This window comes from Bos indicus, chromosome 1 (assembly GCF_029378745.1).
Source record: "Bos indicus isolate NIAB-ARS_2022 breed Sahiwal x Tharparkar chromosome 1, NIAB-ARS_B.indTharparkar_mat_pri_1.0, whole genome shotgun sequence".
Lineage (NCBI taxonomy): Eukaryota > Metazoa > Chordata > Mammalia > Artiodactyla > Bovidae > Bos > Bos indicus.
This window is the reverse complement of record NC_091760.1, coordinates 128,303,794-128,309,722: the sequence shown is the minus strand read 5'-3', so window position 1 is coordinate 128,309,722 and position 5,929 is coordinate 128,303,794.

Genomic DNA, 5,929 nt, shown 5'->3' with positions numbered 1-5,929 from the left:
TAGTAGATAAGGACATTTTGAAAAGTATTACTGTATTCCATATGTTCAAGATTCTAGAGGAAGGATTGAATATGTTAAATAAAGACATGGGAGATATAAAAAAGGTCCAGGTTGAATTTCTCTTTTTTATTGCAGTATAATTGCTTTACAATGTTGCGTTAGTTTCTGCTATACAACAAAGTGAAGCAGCTACATATATACCTATTCCTTCTCTCTTGAACCTCTCTCCCACCCCACCCCCATCCCACCTCACTAGGTCAACACAGAGCACTGAGTTGAGCTCCCTGTGCTAGATAGCAGCTTTCCTCTAGCTAGCTATTTTACACATGGTTCAGTTCAGCTCAGTTCAGCCACTCAGTCGTGTCCGACTCTTTACGACCCTATGAATCACAGCACACCAGGCCTCCCTGTCCATCACCAACTCCCAGAGTTTACTCAAACTCATGTCCATCAAGTTGGTGATGCCCTCCAGCCATCTCATCCTCTGTCATCCCCTCCTCCTCATGCCCCCAATCCCTCCCAGAATCAGGGTCTTTTCCAATGAGTCAACTCTTCGCATGAGGTGGCCAAAGTATTGGAGTTTCAGCTTCAGCATCAGTCCTTCCAATGAACACCCAGGACTGATCTCCTTTAGGATGGACTGGTTGGATCTCTTTGCAGTCCAAGGGACTCTCAAGAGTCTTCTCCAACACCACAATTCAAAAGCATCAATTCTTTGGCACTCAGCTTTCTTTACAGTCCAACTCTCACATCCATACATGATGAATGGAAAAACCATAGCCTTGACTATATGGACCTTTTTTGGCAAAGTAGTATCTCTGCTTTTCAATATACTATCTAGGTTGGTCATAACTTTCCTTCCAAGGAGTAAGTGTCTTTTAATTTCATTGCTGCAATCTCCATCTGCCGTGATTTTGGAGCCCAAAAAAAATAAAGTCTGACACTGTTTCCCCATCTATTTCCCATGAAGTGATGGGATCAGATGCCATGATCTTAGTTTTCTGAATGTTAAGCTTTAAGCCAACTTCTCATTCTCCTCTTTCACTTTCATCAAGAGGCTTTTTAGTTCCTCTCCACTTTTTGCCTTAAGGGTGGTATCATCTGCATATCTGAAGTTATTGATATTTCTCCCGGCAATCTTGATTCCAGCTTGTGCTTCTTCCAGCCCAGCGTTTCTCATGATGTACTCTGCATATAAGTTAAATAAGCAGGGTGACAATTTACAGCCTTGACATACTCCTTTTCCTATTTGGAACCAGTCTGTTGTTCTATGTCCAGTTCTAGCTGTTGCTTCCTGATCTGCATATAGGTTTCACAAGAGGCAGATGTAGTGTATCTATTTTACACATGTAGCTATCTATTTCACATGTAGCTATCTATTTTACACATGATACCACTATAATGGCAGAGAGAAAAGAGGCCTCTTGACGAGGGTGGAAGAGGAGAGTGAAAAAGACAGATAAAACTCAATATTAAGAAAACTAAAATCATGGCATCTGGTCACATCACTTAATGGCAAAGAGAAGGGGAAAGGGTGGAAGCAGTAGATTTCCTCTTCTTGGGCTCTAAAATCAACCTGGATGATGACCACAGCCCTAAAATGAGAAGACAATTGCTTCTTAGAAGGAAAGCTATGAAAAACTTAGTGTATCCAAAAACAGAGTCATCACTTTGCTGACAAAGGTCCATATAGTCAAGGCTATGGTCTTTTCAGTAGTCATGTACAGATGTGAGAGCTGGACCATAAAGATGGCAGAGCACTGAAGAACTAATGCTTTTGAACTGTGGTACTGGAGAAGACTCTTGAGAATCCCTGGGACAGCAAGGAGATCAAGCCAGTCAATCTTAAAGGAAATCAACCCTGAATCCTCATTGGAAGGACTAATGCTGAAGCTGAAGCTCTGATACTTTGACCACCTGATGTGAAGAGCTGACTCATTGTTTTCCCAATGTGGGATCCTGGTGCTGGGAAAGATTGAAGGCAGAAGGAGAAGAGGGCAACAGAGGATGAGATGGTTGGATGGCATCACTGATTCAATGAACATGAACTTGGACAAGGTCAGGGAGATGGTGAGGGACAAGGAGGCCTGGCATGCTGCAGTCCACAGGGTCACAAAGAGTGGACATGACTTGGTGACTGAACAACAACAATAAGTGTATACGTGTCAATGTTACTCTCTCAATTCGTCCTACCATCCCTTTCCCCAACTGTGTCCACATCCAGGCTGAATTTCTAGAAAGAAATCTACAATGTACGAGATGAAAATACACTGGGTGGGATTAACTGCAGATTAGACATAGTAGAAGGAAAAGTTAGTGAAACTGAAGACATAGAGGCAGTTGAAAATGAAGCACAGAGAAAAAACAGATGAAAAATCTAAATGGAATAACAGCGAGCTGTGAGGCAATTTCAGGCAGCCTGTGCAGGTGGAGTAGGGGTCCTTGAAGGAAATGGGCAGAAAAATATTTGAAGAAATAAGAGCCCCCATGTTTCTCAATATGAAGAAAACTCTAAACACACAAATCTAAAAAGTTTAAAGAAACTCAAACATAAGACACATAAAGAAAACTACACCAAGGCACATCATAATTGAATTGATTAAAACCACTGATAAAGAAAAATAATTGAAAGTAGCCAGGGAAAAGGAGGGAACATATTACATACAGAGGAACAAAGAGGATAACAGCAGTTTTTTGGGGTTGTTTTTTTTGGGGGGTCAAAAACAATTTAATATAAAAGACTATGCAGCAGCATCTTTAAAGCAATGGAAGAAAAGCAAAAAATCCATCAACCTAAAATTCCTTACTAAGAAGAAAGCTTTCAAAAGTGAGGATAAACAAGGTTTTTTCAAATAGACAAAAGCTTTAAGAACTCACCACCATCAGACCTGTACTATAAGACCCATACAGGTTAAAAGTAAAAGGATAGAAAAGATATATTATGCTAGCACTAATTTTAAAAAGAAGTGAAAGCATATTTAACAATAGCAAACAAAAGAGATTTCAGAGCAGTGAGTATTAGCAGGCACAAAGAGAGTCGGTTCATAAAGGAACATAACACCCCAAAAGTATATGCACCTAAAACCAGGCTTCAAAATACATGAAACAAAAAGAGAGAGAAATGTAAGAAGGCGCAGACAGATTCACAAGTATACTTCTATACCCTCTCTTAATGATTGACAGAACAGATGGACAGAAAATAAGTAAGAATATAGAAGACTTGAATAACACGGCTAACCTGATGTCATTGGTATTTCCAGAGCAGTTCATGCGATAGTAACAGAATACACATTCTTTTCAAGGGCACTCAAAACATTTATAAATATTTATAAAGCTCAACTGTATTCTGAACCATAAAATAAATTTCAGTAAATTTAAAACTATTCAAGTTATAAGAAGAATGACCACATAGAAATGTTAGGAACCAATACCGGAATGATGTCTGGAAAATCTTCAAATATTTGGAAACAAAATAACTAAATTCTAAGTAAGCTATGTGTCAAAAAGAAAAAAAATTACAATGTTTTTTGAGCTGAATGTAAATAGAAATACTATGTTGCAAAATTTGTGAGATGCAGTATTTAGAAAACAATGTATGGCACTAAAGGCCTATATTAGACTAGAAAAATGGTCTAAAATAAATGATCTCAGCTTTGCACCTTAAGGGAAAGAGCAAATGGATGCCAAAAGTAAGCACAAGAAAGGAAAGAGAGCCAAAAAAAGCATAGAGAAAATAAATGAAAACAAAAGTTGATATTTGAGACCATCAATATAATTGATAAACTGCTAGCCAAACTGAACAAGCAAAATAAGAAAGAAAAGGCCCAAAATACCAGTATCAGAAACAAGAAAGCTGACATCACTATAGAAATTCTCATGTAGTAAAAAGACAATAAGGAAAAATTATGAACTCAATGCCAATATAGTCAACAATTACCTGACATGACAAATGTCTTATAAACTACTATAGTTCATTCAAAAAGAAACACAATAGTTCTGTATCTATTTCAAAATAATTGAATTTCTGTTTAAAACTCTCCCCGTAAAGAAAACTCCAGGGCCGGATTATTTCACTGGTGAATTCCACAAAACATTGAAGAAGAAATACTATCATTTCTATATTTCTTTTTTCTTAGAAGAAAGAAGAATGTTGTTAACTCATTCTTTTCTTTCTTTTTCTCTTTCCTTTTTAGTGCAATTTGTTAACTTATTCTTGAAATCCAGTCTTCGTTTGGTGTCAAAGCAAGACAAAAATATTACAAGAAAAGAAAAGCACAGACAGTATCCTCATGAATATAGACACTAATGGAAATCCAACCATGTAGTAAAAGGACAATATATCACAGCCAGGTGGGATTTATCCCAGGAATGCAAAGCTAGTTCCACATTCAAAACCCAATCAGTGTAATTCACTCTATGACTAGATTTAAGAAGAAAGAAAATTGGGAAATCACAAAATGACTTGGAAGGCTAGAGAGCAAGATCCAGGAAAAAGAAAAATACCATTAAAAAAGGCAGGAACAACAAAATCAGCAACAAATGCAGGGCTCAGAAATACAGCTGGAATCACACTCCAAACCCAGTCTACTGAGCTGCCACTGACAGCACTGATCATTGGATGTAGGAGTGGGTACCATAGCTGATGGCGTCCTTGGGGGCTGGATGTTGCTGCTGCCAATGCTTCCATCCAAATGAATTCTCCACCATCTTTGCTTTTTTTGGAATAGCTGGTTCCAGCTTTGAAAACCCAGGAGGAAGGGTGTGATTAGCCAAGCTGTCAGGAAGACTGGAAAACGGAAGGTAACAGAAGGAGTTCTTAGATGCCAACGGTAGAATCCACTCCACCTATTTCATGCAGGTGGGGACTTAGTGAAGCAGAATAAATAGAATCATTGGGATTGTTGAAAACTAGGCTCTGGATGGAACTTTCAGGAAAATAATTCTGTCGACAGAATGGGTCTGGTAAGGGAGTGTCTGCCACAAATGAGATGAGGAAGCTGGCACTCTCACTCCGATTCCAGAAAAGAGCTCCCCAGAAGTACCTGCCAGAGGGGATTCCATAGGCCTAGAGAATGTTCTAGAGGAGCGAACTTCTGAATCTGACTGGTATGTTTGTCTGGCAGAATCCAGATCACAGCCGCATCCAGGGCGAGGGAGGCTAGGACATGAAGGGGTTTTATTTGCTTGATTTTACCAAAAATAAAATGCAACGAGCACTTGCAAGAAATTTGAGAGCTATGACTGGGAACTGGGCATTTTTTTTGCCACGCAGCCTGGCATGTGCAATCTTAGTTCCCCGACCAGGGATGGAACCTGTGTCCTCTGCAGTGGCAGTGGCAGTGCCTTGGTGGCCACTGGACCACCAAGGAAGTCTGACGGGCACTGGGCTTTTTGTTCATCTGTAGGAAGCAGAGTTGCTTGAATTCATGTGGAGGGGAACTTCTCAGGCTTGGAGAGGTGATTCAACTGCTCAGTATTTCAATGTGAGAAATGCCACTAAAGAAAGGTACTTTAAAAAAAAGTCCTTCTTGAACTTGTTACAATATTGCTTCTGCTTTATGTTTTGGTTTTTTGGCTACAGTCATGTGGGATCTTAACTCCCCAAGCAGGGATCGAACCCACACCCCCTGCATTGCAAGGCAAAATCTTTTTTTTTTTTTAATTTATTTTTTTATTATTTTATTTTATTTTTTAACTTTACAATATTGTATTGGTTCTGCCATACATCAAAATGAATCTGCCACAGGTATACATGTGTTCCCCATCCTGAACCCTCCTCCCTCCTCCCTCCCTGTACCATTCTTCTGGGTCGTCCCAGTGCACCAGCCCCAAGCATCCAGTATAGTGCATCGAACCTGGACTGGCAATTCGTTTCATATATGATATTATACATGTTGCAATGCCATTCTCCCAAATCATCCCACCCTCG